The following is a 17,298-nucleotide window of genomic DNA, read 5'->3' as shown; positions in this document are numbered from 1 at the left end:
GGAGATAAGACTAGAAAATATAGACAGGGGAAGTAAGTGTTAGCATGCGCAGAGATAGTGTTGTCTGGGCAAGCAGGAATTTGAATGTGGCAGATAGAAAGGAACGGGAAGATAGATGGAAAGGACAAGAGCGCGAGGGGCATCTGATAATTCAGTGATAAAGGGAAACCGCAAAGTAGAAGGCGGGGGGGAAGAGTGGCATCAAACGAACGTGTCTGAGTAAGATTGCAGTGTTCGTTGGACAACCAGGATCTACTGAGTTGGAGCAAATAGTACTATTTAGTTTGGATTTATTTCTTCTTGTTGTGTTTTAATGAATTTTCTCACCATTCATTCTCTCTTTCTGTCTCTCTTTTCTTTGCCACAAAGAGCTATGAGTCAAATCCCACAATGTCAAAGGCCAACTCTGTTTTCAAGGTTCTTTTTATTGGAAATTTCATTGCTCACATCCTTTTCATTCAAAACTGATTAAAAGACAAATCAGAAATGCCATCTATTGTCCTCATCGTCATTATGGCCAGCCTCCCGGCTCCTTAGGATATATTTATATATGTTCTCTTATTAGTTTTGCTGCCATTCTCAACCTGCACAGGCTGCAGTAGTTCTACGTAACAGACAAAAATATCTACATCATCCTCCCCTTTTCTCTAGCTCATGATTCCTCCTTCCACTGACCTCACGCTCTTTTCCTAACATATATTTTCTTGCATCTTTTTGCATAATCTCTTCCGCCTTCCCTTAACTTTTTACTCCTAGGTCCTTCTTTCCTTTTGATCTCCTTTTCTTGGTTACCTGAATCCTTATATCCTTCTTTTGTTTCTTCTATTTCTCACTCTTGGTGACTTTACCTTTTCAAACATCTTCACCTTCTTCTTATATACTTATTGTCAATGTATTGATGACACATTTTGATCATGGTTTATTCATAATGTTCTATAAATTGTATTGTAGATAGACTATCATATCAGTCTGCAGCACTTTCTAAGACACTAAATTGTTTGCTGATTGACTCCAAATAGTTTCCAGTTTTTGATGTAATTCCCTGATGTTTGTAAATGTGATTCGAATAAAATGATGTTGTCATCTACTTTTCATTAATCTCAGCAGTGATACTGTGAACGTTGTTTGCTGGTTATAATCAGTGGATGTGAATGAAGTCGCTCCGGATGTTGCCAAAGCAACAGCTGCCCTAATTGTCGCCCCACAATAAACAAATCACCAGATGAACGGGAAACAAAAGAGCGACAGCAGGTCTCATAACAATCACGTCAACATTATTTCCCAGGGCGCATTAGCTCCTGCCCAGGTTCATCACTGTGGCTAAATGTGATTGGACAGGACGTTAACAAGACATTGTGCCTTCCTAACAGGACTGGGCAATGTGTCCAGCGTGATTTCTCTTCCTCTGTGGTGTCCGGACTGACCCCAGAGGGCCAACACAACAATGTGACCTAACAGGGGGTGTAACAATACTGTCTCCTGTCACAAAACTATAATTTCTCCCTGAGGAAAACTGTGAGGATGGCAGAAGTAGCATTTTGTCCGTTTTATCAAATCATGACCATCTGTCCCTTAAAGGGCCGCAAAGGTTTTGGTGGCTCTAGAAAAAGCTACCAAAAGAAAACAATTAGAGAATGTGTCAAACCTCTGTTTAATGAGGACAGAGCTCCCTGAACTCCTCTTCCTAAAAAAAACCCTAATGATTACTGTCATCATTAATTCGTCCATTGATTAATTTTATAATTAAACGCCTGATTGTTAGTCTATAGGCAATTGATTTATTGACTAATTGTCTCAGCTCTGTTATTGTTTGCACAGAGCCAGGGTTACAGAAGGTCCTTATCAGAAGGTTTTCTAAATTTCATTCTGACTTAATGTGAACTAACATGTGAGGTTATGATGTATGGGCCGTAGAGTAGTTCCCAACCTTTTTACCTTATGACCCCTTAAAATGCATTGAAACAGAGGCCACTTGCACCCATCATAATAGGATGTCCATTAATTGTGAGCAGTTCAGTTGGGATTTGTTCCTTCTCAGATTTATTTGAATATAATGAGGACTGAAGAGGTGAAACAATCCAGAATTTTACAAAAAATATATCAACGTCAGAAAGAGTGTAATTATAATTTTGAATAGCACAATATAATATAATTTAATATTCTCAGATTTGTCTTGTGACCCGTTGGAGATGTACCGAACCCCAGGTTGGGAACCATGCCCTAAGAGCACCAGGACTCCCCATAAACTGACAAACTGAAAACTACAGTTCATCTATAAATTCTAAATTTTATCATCAGCTGACCACACCCCTGCCTCTCAACTTTTCACAGCCCCAACACGCAGCTGTTACAGAGACCGTGATATATCTGTGACCAGCAGATGGCGCTCTGGCTCTAAGGCAGCAGGGACAGCAGCCGAGGGGAAGCTGGACACACTGTATCGCTCCTCAGACACACCCTAATAATACCAGCCACAGCAGAACAGACGGGAAACACTGCATGCTGATGATAGATCTCACAAAAATACAGGTATAGATTTTATAATAACAGGAACTGCTCCCAAGATGGAAGTGAGCTGAGTTAGAGCCCTGGGCATCAGAGGCAGGGGCCTGGATTGTGTAAATTACATTATATTGATATGAATTATTGATGAGCTGGTGCATTTAAATGTATAGGTTTGTGATGGTTACTGTGTGTGTGTGTGTGTGTCCGTGTGTGTGTCCCAGGGTAACAGACTGAGAGTGAAATGCTCTACTGAGCTCATGACTAACAACAAAGAAATGGCCTGCAGGTCACATGCAGGCACCAACCTGCCAAGGATTCCAGATAAGGTACTCATGGAGAGAGAGACACACACACACACACACACACACACACACACACACACACACACAGTCATTTCACAGGACATTTGCATGCTGGAAGTAATGTATAAATCATCCAGTAAAATCCATACCTGCCATTTTCCCCTCGCTGTATATTCTGTTTACAAGACCACAGAGCCTGGACAAGATGGAAACAGTATAATCTTTATAATGAAAAATATGCTCACTGAAGCAGCATATGCAATCTGTGCTTTTTTCAGACCAGCGTGAGCTTCAATAGTTCATCAAAATTAAATAAGTTATGCAACTACCCGCTGTAGACTCAAGAAAAACAAAATAAATATACATTTTCTAGTTGTGTTTTTCATGTCGCATAAATTCACAAATAAAAGTGCATACCAGACAAGCTGTATAGACAGATGAAGTATTCAAAGTACAGTGGGATGTGGCAATTGACATAAATAAATATAGGCATCGGTGGGTAGCCCGTTAGCATCTTCTAACTGGAGAATGCTTCCCTGCAACGCTGCTGTAAATAAAAATGTGTGTGCGTTCAAACAGTTTGGCCCAGTTTGCAGCCGCAGTAATATATTAGCAACCTCTCAATGCTCAGAAAATTCAGTGATAATATCACAGTCAGCAGGAACTGGTGTTCAGCAACGAAAGAAAATCAATGTGGACAAAGAGCTTGGAGGCCCATAAAGTGCAAGAGCATCCTGGAAAAAAAGATATGGTCATATTTGTAAGAATAATTGGCTACATGTATTACTTCAACATGCTACTTTGAGCTTGAAAAGGTTCCCTTGAGAGGTATCATGGCACTGATGTGGAGTAGAGCCTTGTTAAAAGTCGACAGAGTTAAATTATAACACACATCAGTGAATGTCTGATAAGGAGGGAGGTTGCATTAAAGGCTCAGGGTCAGTTCCATGCTTGAATCACTCAGCGGCCCATTTGTTCTCATGATTAGAAACTCAGAATTGTGAAACTTATTGTGTAAATTGTAAAATGAATAGATTTTGTAATGCTCAGTGCTAACAGGGACCGCACCAGTACCACCTCTTGTCTGCTAATCAGATTAATGGTGGTTAAACTGAAGTAATAATGCAGTTAATTTCTTCTAGTGAAATACACAGATTTATATTATGATTCTGGCATTAGTAGACATAACTAATAGAAATGTAACCAATTTCCCCCAAATTAGAGCAAGATTACATTATCTATTCTATCTTAAAGGCTGCAAGTCAAATATTTTCAGTTGTCCGTATTTCTTCCTTGTTGGTACTGACATTCACTGCTACATTTCCACCTCAACGCCATGAAAGTTATGAAATTAAAGGATGGTTACATTTTTTTTATTTCTCAGCTTATAACTAAACCGTTTATTAAAAACATGTTCAACACCTGCAGACAATCTAACATAAATAGCAGGCTTTTAGGCATTATGCCATCACCTCACCTGCTCTCATTATTTTAGCATGAAGGGGAGTAACTAGCACTAGCTTCCTGTTTCCACCTGCTTTTGGCCTAGTAACAATATCTGCATCAATACAACTAACACCAGAGTTTGAATGATGCAGAGCTCTCACTCACAGTACTGTACAGATATAACTGATGTAAACTCCACGGGACCTCGGCACAGATGTTTGGAGCCAGAGGCAGGATCTGTACCTTCATCTGTCATTGAGGAGCTTTGCTTAATTAATCCAGCAATGTAATGATATCACTAAACCTTGAGGCCATTAAATTTTCTAGCAGACTAAATCAATGTAATATTTGGAGCCACTAAGTAAGAGTATTTGCTCATGTCCCAGTGAAGTTGCTTCTTAAACAGATTAGTATTAACGTACATTCAAGTCAAAGAGACCAGGTTTAAAGACGGGTGAAGAGCAAATTTAATCCTTCTTAAGACCAAAAACAGACGGGAAGTACTCATTTCCCAAAGTAGAAATTTCTTTAAGAGCCTGATTGAAATTACAGAACTTCTTAATTTGTTTTCCTATGCCCCCCATCAATCAAATCACCATTTTAAAATAAGAGGCAGGCAGTAAATATTGAGTCAACTTTTATTAAAAGAATGAGACAAGTCCAAAACATTTTTAAAAGCCTTGTTTTCAAGTGCAAGGCAGCTACGATTTAATCCCTGCAAAGCTGTTTCTGCTTGGAATAGCCATTATTCTGCTATTTATGTGAAGGAATCGGATCGGGTTCTCTGCATGCGCACTCCTGAGCCTCTTGCCCACTACAGTGACAACACTGCAGCTGACAAAATGTATCCACTAACACCACAAAACGCCGGAGACACAGCAAAACACAAACTCCATCTAAGGATAAAAAATAACAATAGAGTTTTATTTGCTGAACCCCATCAGGCCAAACGAGAATCAAACCGATGTTGGGTGAAAACATAAGCAAAACTTTGAAATGCTTGAGTAAAAGAAAGACCTCCGCTTTGTTATGGAACAGCAGAGTTGACCTTCATTCTATTGGACAGGTAAACTAACATTACTGCACAGCATGTGAAAATATACTGTGATGTTGTGCTTTAGTTGGCTCAAGATAGATAACATAAGTTTGCTGGCTAACGCAGTGCAGTTGCTAATGTTATCCAGTGCAAAATACTACAATTGTATGGCTTACCACATTATTTCACCAGCTAACATGATCCATATTACTATCCCATGTAACGGTGTTATGTCAAAGTTTTGCTTTTAGCCTGCAAGATAGGATGTAACAGTACAAAGCAAATGTGCTTCATAATGTTATATATAGCTTTATTGTCGTTTTACCGATACTCAGGTAACGTTACACAGCTTCTTCAGTGTCTCAGCCACTTATGTGACCCACATAGAATATACAATAATGTACATAAAGGTGCAGGACAACACCACAACAGAAGAGCCATTCTTTACAGTAATGTTACTTGCTGTGGGCCAACTGTTATAAAGTATGGCAACAATCTCATTTATAATATTCAATCTAGCTAACTAACAGTTTCGTTATCATCCAATATGTTCAGCTGTGCTGACATTGCTGAGCCTAAACAAATAATGTTAGTTACTGTAAAGCAGCAGGTGAGCTAATGCTGATGTATCATGTCTGCTAAATGCAGTCAATGTAATGTTATCATGCAAGGAGCATGGATTAGTTCAACCATAAGCTGATAAAAATATTACTGTAACTTTGCAGTGGGAGTTTGAGTGTCCAGCATGTTGTGTGAAGCTGTTTCCAAGTGAGTATATATATGTCGGATTTTGCTCATGAGTTCGAGCATGCGTACCAGCACACACCTGGTTGCAATCTAAAAACCGCACCACTAATGGCCTCTGGAAATTACAAATAGCCCCCTTTAAATATCCATAAAAATCAGAGCTCCAGTTGTGAGGTAGTATAATGCATACTAGATGTGAGTGCATGCAAATAGACATGAATTAGGCATAAAAATAATCTGTGAGAGATAAAAATTTAGTTTGTTTATCCTGAAGCCATGTGAGATCAGTCAGATCCTTAAGTGACTTACTAACAGCCTAACTAACTAACTGACTCCGGCACATCTGCACACACGGTTAGTGCACACGTTGCTAGCTAGCTAAAGCTAATGTCTCTACAGAATGAAAACAGACTGCACAAACTATCCAGTGTTTAAATTCACTGATAAATTTACTGATTCGGATGAACAGAACATTTTAATCAGGGTAAACTAATTTAACACAAGGTGACTGTGCATGCTTATGTAGCTGTTTTATCTCTCCTTTTTATTTTTTGGTTCACTAAACTTAAGCCTCATGAATGTAATTCAGCTTCTCTTACAGATCAGGAACTCAATTGATCTACAGTAGAATAACATGGGGACCTATTTTAATGTTCCCATCACCTTAGATCCAGAATTTTAACCCCACTCATGCACATGCACACACATGCTGAAGGCTTTACTATTTTCAGGGTCATGACACATCAGAAACTATGTGAAACCGAGTCAGATAAGCACTTTGAATATGTACTTTGAGATGCACTTGGTGAACTCACTGAAGCGGATTAAGGTTGTTGAATTACATGGTGAAAATGTTTTATCCTGTACTCCAGTGAACACACTCATCAGTGCTTCAGGTGACAGCCATAAGAGGATTTGTGTGTGTGTAATTAATTGCTCCTTGTTTCTAGATAAGGACAAGCTAATTGGAACTAGAAAGCTCAGTCACATTGTCAGAGGTGGAGAATAGTCACAAACTGCTCATCAGTGAACAGCAGCTCACTATGAAGCCAGACCTCCTCAATATACAACTTGTCTTCTAAATGCAGGTGACATTTGTTGTTGCTAATCGATGAGGCAATATGAGGCAGAGTGAATAACCACGAAGACAGAAACACACAAGTTACAAAGAACCAGAACCTAAATGAGAACACAGAACTAGAACACAGAGTACAGAGGAGACCAAATCACCAAAATACCAACAAGGACCAGGAATGATTACCAAAACATGAACTAAGGACATGGAACTAAACTCAGACTCCCAAATAAGACACACAGACGGAATCATAACAGGTAGAAAGGTAGGCCACGCTTATTACAGTCCTGCGACAGCCACAGCTACTGGATTATTTTTCCATTTTTGTCTCAGAGCATTTGATTTATTGATTGCTGTCAGGGTGTAAAGAGAATTTCAAAAAATTCTTCTAAAATAAATTGCCTCACCCTAGCTTTAATTTGCATGTCTAAATTGAATTGTATTAGAAAGAACCACAAATTAATTTCACTGGAAAAAAGCCACTGTACTCTGCAGACTCTCTGAGGACTGCAAGACCTCACCATGTTTGTAAATCAGGATAGCTCATGTACAATGCAACGGAGAGTGCTTGTGTTTTCTTTGGCTCCATTTAGTGGGACTAATACATGTCTGGACTTCATTGCATACCTGCCCTGTAACTGTCCCCTTCATCACTGTGTAAAATCTGTCCTGCTGGTACTGGAGCCAGAGGTGCAGAATGAATTATACTGCAGTTTGTTTGCTGATAACATCCTTTTCCACATCCTTCATCTTACCCTGACGCCTAGTAGCAGGAGCTGACAGCAAATATACGAACAGTGCCTTTTTAAAGTCCTGAAGTTTATTTCAGGTAGCCACGCTCTTGCCAACAGTCACATGTTTGCCAGCATCTCTCTTCCTCTGGCCCTGATTTTCATCTCAGTGTCGCTCTGCTCTTTAGTCTTTTTTTTTTTTTTTCAATTTCCATTTTTAGCCAGCCGGTGAGCAGCAGACAATCTTTACAAGTTAATGTGACAATATGAATTCATGAGGACACACACACACACACACACACACATTGACAAGGCAGCCCTCCACTGCTGTCATTACTGCTGAAAAGTTGTAGTAGGTGTTGTTCACAATATCTGTACTCTCTCACTCTCTCTCAGCTCCTCATGTCTCTCAGTGCTAATGATAATGTGATTACAGCAAGGTGCCTATACAGGTGTGAAGATTGATTGATGATTCCCATTTGTCACAGTGATACAAACGCACACACCTAAAAACACACACACAACACTCTTTGCAGTTTAGTCATGGCTCAAATTCACTGTTTCCTCTCCCTGTCGACTGTTCCTCCTCCTGTTTCCATTTACTCCAGTTATTGTCATTTTATACCTCTACAATTAAAAAAAAATAAAATCCATTTTCTTCTCTTAGAATGTTTCCAATTTTCACCCTCCTTGACAGCTCACTAACTTTTGCCTTTTTTCCTCTATGCTCTATCTTCTCTCTGTCTCAAGATTTCCCATTTGGTCCCTTATTTTCTTTCCATCTCCTTCTCTTTTGCTTTCCTCTTACTCTCACCTCACTTGAATCTTCCAAGAACCTATCTAATCTCAATATAAGCACCTATCATTCAAATTCAAATTATAGCAACAATATTGCCAAAGCTACATACAGTGGGGAGAACAAATATTTGATACACTGCTGATTTTGCAGGTTTTCCTACTTACAAAGCATGTAGGGGTCTGTAATTTTTATCATATGTACACTTCAGCTGTGAGAGACGGAATCTAAAACAAAAGTCCAGAAAATCACATTGTATGATTTTTAAAAATTACTGTATAAAGAACCATTCATTTCATACATTACATTTAATAAGAAAATAAAACAGCAAAAGGTGAGTTTGTGTGTTAATACAAAATAAAATAATAATAATAAAAATATATATTAAATATAAAAATTTGTTAAAAATAAATATTTTAAAAAGTAAATAAATTAAACGGTAAGTGTGTGTGTGTGTGTGTGTGTTAAAACAAAATATAATATAAAAAAATAAAAAAATAATTTAAAATGTAAATAAACTAAGTAAATGATATTTATAAATATATATTAAAACATTAAAATAAAATGAATAGATAAAACCATATATGTGTGTGTGTGTATATTAATAGGGAAAAAATATAATTAATTAGTTCATTTAAAAAATTAAAAAGACGTGTGTATCAAATGTGAGATTTAAAAACACAAACAGTTACTAAAATATCAAACAATCAAAATAATAATAATTTGAAAATTAGTACAATTATTTAAGTTTCCACTGGTTGTCCTCAGTTCATGGCATGATGTGATATATTTTGCAGCAATTATTTGACATTTGGGCATTTCTCCCAGTAAACAGGGGAGTTTCTGTGTGTCTGATATAAATTCCAATTCGAGGTATATTTGGGAAATGTTTTTGTCTTACTCTGCTTTCAGACCAAACGCGGATTTTCACCTCGCGACGCTTTCCTCGCGTGAGTACATTCGCTGCAAGTGTTCACACACAACGCAAAAAGGCGATTTTAATGCAATAACATGAATAAACACAACTTGCCACTACTACAGCTGTATGAACCCAAAGTAAACATTTTGTTATGATTAAATAGCAATAAACGGATCAAACTGATGCCGAAATAACTACACTATGATGCAGTTTTGTTAAACATATGAATTCATGCTTTGTCATGTCTGTCAGCAAGACAGCAGGACAACAATTTCTAAAATGCCAAGGGCAACTGGACTTGGTTGAAGATACTGGAAGACGTTTCGTCCCTCATCCAAAGGACTTCTTCAGTTCCCAGAACTGGACTTCTTCAGTTCGAAGAAGTCCTTTCAACCAAGTCCAGTTGCCCTTGACTTTAACCTTCGTTGGATAACTATGACCTGGATGACTGAGAATCTTCATAGACAACTTCTAAAATGTTTGTTTTCTGAATTGAGTTCGGATCGATCAGGGCTATGCTATGCTAACTTGGTCACAGTAAAGTACAACGATAGCTGGAATAAAGTTACATACACATGTTTTCTGAACTCACCCAGTAGTTCAACCTCCTCGCTTTCTTTTCTCCCAGCAATGTCCAGTTTTGTCCTGTTTTTATATAAATATAAAGTAGTGCCAAATGACGCTAACAACACTGGAACCAGATGTGCACGGAATCTAGCTGCTGAGAAGCTCGAGTGAAGATAAATCAACGTTGTAATCCTAAAAACTAAAGTAAAAAGCTAATTTAATAAAAGCAGTTTAGTCCGAGCTCCTCCCTCGTGCAAACGGTATAGTTGCGAGCAAAGTCCAGTCCGACCATGGGTGTTTATTTGTCCGAGGCTGGAGCGCTGCTCCCTGCTCCTCTAGCCAAAGTTTAGCAGCTCTCAGCCGGGCTGCAGATTTTCAATTGCACGCTCTGGCTGGCCCTCTCCACACACTCTGAAGCTGTCGGTGATGTACGGACAATCTCAACGTTGATAGGCTAGTAGTGTTTTATATTTAGGGCATGAAGTTAGAAAGTGCAGCTCTGTCTCTACCTGTCCTGTGTCACACTGGGAGTAGAGTCTCTCCTCTTGTGGTAGCCAGCTCTGTCTGTGGCGACCCTTTTCTATGGCCAGGCTGTGTTCACTCAGTCTGTATGTTGTCAGCATTTTTCTTAGTTTAGGACATTTTATTGTACTCAGGTAATTTCATGTGAATTCTCTTCTTAGGGCCGGATAACATTGTAATTTACTTTGTGTTTTGGTTGTTTCTTTCCAGTATTCAATGTTTCAGTATTCAATTTTTCTTTCTGCTTGTTGATAATTTGGTTTGGTCTGCTTGAGTTGGCGTTAATGTCCTGAGGCTGTTGGTGACTTGTTACTGCAGAGAGCCTCAGGACCAGCTGGCTGAGGGGACTCTTCTCTGATTTCAGCTCCTGGTATGTTAGGGCTTTGTGATAGTATGTCTGGGGGTTAACTGATTTTAAGTGATTTGTGAAAATTGAATTGATCTTTTCTGTATTTTTAGTAAGAGGGGGTATTGGCGGAGTTCTGCTCTGCACAGATTATTTGGTGTTTTTCTCTGCACCTGCAGGATGCTCTTCCATGAAATGGATTGTTTTGTCCCATTTCTCAAATTCATTATTTAGTTTTGGCCCCCAAATTTCGCTGTCATACAGAATTATTTGTTCTAGTACAAATTGGAAAATTTTAAGCCAGATATAGATTTTAATGTTTCTTTTTATTGCATAGAAAGCTCTCCTTCCTTTGTCCCTCAGGTCTTTCACAGCCTGTGTTTCCTGTGTATGTAATGTAGAGGCCAAGGTAAGTGTAGTTTCTTGTAGGTTGTAATTTAGTGGTGTCTAAATACAAATTGTGTGAAACTTGATTTCTGTATTGTTTCTGAAAGATCATTATCTTAGTCTTTGCTGTGTTTACTGTCAGGGCCCAGGTCTGACAAAATCTCTGCAGGAGATTAAGTTGCTGCTGCAAACCTTCTTTAGTGGGTGAAAGCAACACTAAGTCATCTGCATACAGCAGAGCTCTGATCTCTGTGTCGTTCAGGATGAGGCCAGGTGCTATGGAACAATCTAATTGGTTCACCAATTCAATGATATATAGATTGAAGAGAACTGGACTGAGATTGCATCCCTGCCTCACTCCCCGGCCCTGGGAGAAGAACGCTGTTTGTCTGTTTCCAATCTTTATGACACATTCACTTTTTGTGTACATGTTCTTAATCAAATCATATGTTTTTCCTCCAATGCCACTTTCAAGTAGCCTATAGAAAAGGCCCTTGTGCCAGATGGAATCAAAATCTTTTTGGAAGTCAACAAATGTTTAAATCTTGAACATTCACTGTCTCTACTTTAACTGCGCTGAGCCTGAGTGATAGCAGCTTTTTGGAAACCCAGACACTATGAAAGTTCATAATCAATAAACCATTTTCCTGTGATAAATTAACAGAACCAACATTTTTCACACATTTTCACACTCATGCCTGACCTGAAGTAGAACAATTTGATGAAAATGTGTCTTCAACCCATCAGATATCAAAAGGAAAAAGGCAGACAACCTGTGTCCATCCATCCATCCATCCATCGTCAACCTCTTACCCTGTGTACATGGAGCCAATCCCAACTGGCACCTGTGTGTGTATATACTCTGTAATACATTCAAATAAGTCGGCAGTGCAAAGCTACCTGACTTCATGCAAAGGTAACAAATGTATTTGTCAAGTTAAGGCTGAAATCTGTAGGTTGTTTTAGTTAGTGGTGATTTCATGTCATCTACATCAATGGTTTCCAATCCTCTTTGGTTTAAGATCGTTTAAATTGAATTAAGGTCTACTCACAACCCCTTGGCCTTGTCACATTTTGCATATGTCTGAATTGTGAGTAGTTCAGCCAGATGTCTCAGATTGTTTGATTTAAATAGTTTTTAGAAGCGCGAAGTAGGAAAAAGTCTAGAAGTGCAGTAGAATTTTTTTTCTATGATTCTTCAGGGTCCGTCTTTCTGTCTATGTTTTACTTTGCAACAAGTGATGCTGTTCTTTGAATTGCTTGTACATTAGGGGTGAATCTGAGTGCAAATGTTAACCGGTCCATGCAGCCACGTGTGCTTGAATAGGCTTCACCCCCCTTGACCTGGCTTAAGATAAGAGTTGAGAAAGTGGATGGATGACTCAAATAAATTAGGCTTCCACTCAGCTTGTGCACCAGACACAAAAAGAAGATGCTTCTGTATCTGATGCTTCAGATACAGAAGCATCTCCTGTATCTGAAGCGGCAGAGAAGCCAAAGGTTGAGGCTGAATGTTGTTTCACTAAACAGAAGTTGTGTCCACATCAGTGCACAAGTTTAAACCCTGCCCAAAAGTGGATGCTCTGCCCCTGTTTGTTGCAGTTTCTTTTACATTTCCTCTTGTCAGGGCAGCAATGCAAACATACTGATTTCAACTTTAAACGGGCACTTTAATTAAATTAGCACAAGCAAAGAAGCACATTTTATGCCAAGAGTATTGTAGGTACTGTTCCTCAAAATTTAAATCACCACCAGTGTTTCCCTGTTCCACCATCTGCCAGTTTTCAGAAACTAAAGCTGGAGGAATTGTTTTGTGCCATAAAGCAATCAACCCAGGGGCATACAAAGGAAAATGCAGTGTACAGGCTTTTACAAGTGGACAGTCATCACGCCAATATTTAGAAATTATACTAATGCTGCAGCACCTTTATTCTTCATCATGTTTATAACTCACAAGGTCTACAAATCAGATTTTCTAGCCTTCTTGCTTTTATGTGTCTTACGTTTGAGCTGTGAGCCTCCAGTCAAGCGGATAAAATTTAGAGGCCTTTGGTGCAGATCGCTCAGAGGTCAGCCAACATGCCTGTGGCTCAACTGGAAAAAAAACACAGATTTCCTGCTGAACAAGCAGTGATGGACAAACCCTCCACAGCAAGCTTTATCTGTCAGTTCTCCTCCATGCCACAGCAGGAGGGCCAATCAAACGATTTCCGAAAGAGTTAGTAATGATTTCTCTCTATTTGTACATCCACTTCTCTATTTTGCTTCTGCTCTATCTCTCTTTCTGTTGACATCTCAGTGTGTCTTGATCTATATCTCAGCTGTAGTTCTGTAGTTCTTTTTGTCTCTCTGACTCTCTCTTTCTCTTTTGGTTTTTACATCATTTTAGTTCTCTCTTTGCCTTTATTTCCGTATCACGCTTTCTCTGTCCTTCTCCTAGCTGTCTGTTCTCTAGATCTCCAGCCGGCCATGACCCGCCCACTCACAAGACACTCGCTGGCAAGGCCACTTATTAGACTTTAATTTGTTTTCCCATAGTGGTATATATGACAGAGAAAGAGAGTCAGGCAACCAAAGAAAAGATGGAATGGGAAATGGCCTCACAGCATCTCAGGGATGATTTAATTTAGATTTTATGCACCGTGCAGAGCTGTTTTGTGGTCAGCCCTGTAGTTACACCAAGGCCAGAATATTACAAGTTCTCTGTTGGTAGAAACTCCCGCTGCTGTAGGAGAGTTACCACCATCTGTCGCCTGAGATAGGTTCAACTTTTCAACATGTTTCTGTCACTGAACATACTGAACAAATTGCTTTGTGACACTGAAAAGGCAGCCAGCCGTCCGATGTGCAAAAGAGCTCAGCAGTAGAACGTGACCATGTTCATTTTTGACAAAAACTGGGAAAAAAGTTCAACAATCAACATTTTTGCAATGATCACTTTGTATAACATTGATGAAAAAGAGAAGACAAAAACATTATCTTAAAATAAAATCTAACAAAACTCAATATGATCCTCATGGAAAAATGAAAAGAAATGCATTAAGATTTAGTATTCTTTATTTTGCCCCAATGGACAACAAGCTGAAAAAATCAGCAGAGGAAGGAGAGACAAAATGCAGCACCCTCTTTGAAACAGGAAGCAGGGTTTATGGTAAATGCAGGCTTAAATTAAAAACACTAACAATCTTAATTATCATGCCATTTCAAGGGTTATTTTCCCCCACAGATAATTTTAAAAGTTTAAAATGCATATAAGTGCATATTAGATTGATGTTAAAAAAAACGGTATTTATAAGATGAATGCTTCTCTGTATCTCAACAGAAATGAGAAGGTGGACAGGAGGACAAGCTGTCGCAATTTAGCAATTTAGTATAAATTTGTATAGCCCACTATAAGTATGCTGGAAATGTTTGTACCCCAAGACAGTCCAGGCATTATTTTAAATGTTATGAGCTGTGGTGTGACCATTAAATAGATGTGTGGCACCTAATCCTGGTCTGTGGTTTACAAGTCTATGTTCCACATGCAAAGAGAAAGGGGCAGTATATTTTACATGCTTTATGAAACACAAATTCATGATTTATAACACTAAAGCTTATTCTGGTTGCACTGTTTTATGTTTATTTACTCTGTTAAAGCATTTTCCCTTTAACTTGAAATTTGATTCATGGCATGACAAGACACAAATGTAATTTTCTGTGTCTCTGCTGCTCCTTCTGCGTCTCCTTCTTTACTTTATCACTATTAATATAAAGAAGAAATAGTGTAGAAGATAAATTGCGTTTCTCTTTAATAAGAATAAATAAAGAGTGTCACAACTGACGCACAACATTCATACTCTGGAACTGATCAACTAAACAAATCCAGGCACATTCACTGCTGACAAAAGAAGACAGCCTCATTGTGAAGTAAGCAAGTGAAAGATTTCATGCAGTGAGGAACAACAACATGAAGTCCAATCTTTCACTTGCTGTCTTCACAAAGAGCAGTTCAGTTCTTTTCTTTTTGTTTTTGTTTCCAGCTGAGTGGAGGCAGTGGACCACCAGTGTTTAACAGAAACATGCTGAAGTCAGGATGTTGACTTGCTGCCACGCTCCACCTCAGGTACAATGAACTAACCTGCTCCCCTCAAACTGTGTGTGTGTGTGTGTGTGTGTGTGTGTGTGTGTGGTGTGGGTGAATGACCATGTGTCTGCATGCCTGTCTCTTTATGAGTCCATGTGTGTGTCAGGTTTTCTCATTGTTTGCTGAAGTGTGTTATTTTTTCATTTTTTTGTAGGTGTGTGTTAGTGTGTAAATGTTTTCTGTCTCTTTGTCTTTGTGTCCTTGTCACGGTACTGTCAGTGCGTATGCACCTGTTTGTGCTGTGTGGTGGCAGTGCACTGAGTTGTGGGGGTGTGTGTCATGTATATTTAAGCATGTGTGTGTCCACATTTCAGTCAGTCTGCTATATTTGTGATTGAGTCTTTGTGTCCACGTTGGTTTGAATATGACAGGTTTCCACATTTCTTTGTTTTCTCTGTCTGTTTGTACTTTGTTTGTCTGTGAACATTTCTCTGCTCAGGCCTGCTGCTGCTTCAGACGACTGAAATAAAAACAAAGAAATTATGAGAGAGAAAGAGTCTATTGAAAGGTATTGCTAATGGTTCGTGGTGCACACCTGAACATACTGGACTGTTTTGTATTGTACAGGTGTATAAGCTAATATAAATTTTTTTCAAATACAGAATTTCTTCAACATACACTCATTGGCCATTTTATTAGATACACCTTGCTAGTACTGCATTGGTCCCCCTTTTGCCTTCAGAACTGGACTGTAGAGACCATTGGGGTACAGTGAACTCATTGTCATTTTCAAGAAACCAGCTTGAGATGATTTCAGCTTTGTGACATGGTGCATTATCCTGCTGGAAGAAGCCATCAGAAGATGGGTACACTGTGGTTATAAAGGGATGGCATGGTCAGCAACAATATTCAGAGGTCTGGCACCAACAATATTCAGAGGTCTGGCACCAACAACCATGCCACGTTCAAAGGTTCACATGCTGGCTCCGCTTTAATCTTGAGAAGCTGCAGAGCTGAACTCTCTATTCGTTCAACTTACACTGTAACTTTCCAGCTAAACTGAGGCTTATTGTTGACCCTTTTCTCTGTCTCTCTCGCCCATTCACCAGTCTTGTGCAGAGTTTGGGAGAAAACTGGTAGTTCTATGTCAAATCAGAAGTTGAGCAACCCCATATCGCCAAAATGGCATGATCCTTATTTCACTGCAAGCTTTTACTGTGAGATTAACAGTCGAATCAGGCTCCGCCCATCGAATCTTCGACTATTCGGGGTCAGCCCTAAAAAGTGTAATGAGATAACTTTTGTTATGAATTGACGCTATGTAAATAAAATTGAACTGAATTAACTTGAATCCACATCACAATGCAAAGTACAGAACGAGAGAAATTCCATTATCTGACAACAGAAACATGAGGAAAGCTCGTGGCAAGGTAAATATGATAAATCACACACATGGTCCCCAAACATGTGTGTTCTTACTTACTGTTCTGATGGACCATTATTCCAAAACCCCAGTAGTCCGATAAATGACCCATTGAACTGAAAGCCCATTAGTCTGGCGGCCGCTAACCCAAAAACAAATGGCGAAAAAGCGCACTCCCCCTACAATTGTTAGTGCAGTTACTGCTGGCCCTGTCCATGGTGCTGAATCATCACGGGTTTTGGCCAGGGGGCACCAACTGAGGTAAAACTCACATGATTTTATTGATTTTATTCTGACATTGAAAAAAGTAAGATTGATTGAAATGTTATTTAGTGTAAGGGCAGAAAGATAGCCTATTAAGGTTAACCCAGCTGACACAGGACTTTCACCCAGGAAACTGATGTTAGTGTGCCGTGTGAAACCAACAGTC

General features: G+C 39.1%; 1 long non-coding RNA gene across 1 annotated transcript; it reads left to right on the top strand.

Moving 5' to 3' along the window:
• The first annotated feature begins 2,334 nt into the window (after positions 1-2,334).
• LOC119883081 lies at positions 2,335-15,476 on the top strand. The gene is made up of 3 exons (XR_005440585.1): positions 2,335-2,529; positions 2,727-2,831; positions 15,402-15,476. It is a non-coding gene; the product is annotated as an uncharacterized LOC119883081 (long non-coding RNA).
• Positions 15,477-17,298: the final 1,822 nt, after the last annotated feature.

The sequence above is a fragment of the Micropterus salmoides genome, unplaced genomic scaffold, assembly GCF_014851395.1.
Source record: "Micropterus salmoides isolate LMB-PRFRI ecotype aquatic unplaced genomic scaffold, ASM1485139v1 Ms_hic_scaffold_3, whole genome shotgun sequence".
Taxonomy (NCBI): domain Eukaryota; kingdom Metazoa; phylum Chordata; class Actinopteri; order Centrarchiformes; family Centrarchidae; genus Micropterus; species Micropterus salmoides.
Note: the sequence above shows the minus strand (reverse complement) of the source record. Positions and strands in the feature narration are given on the sequence as shown.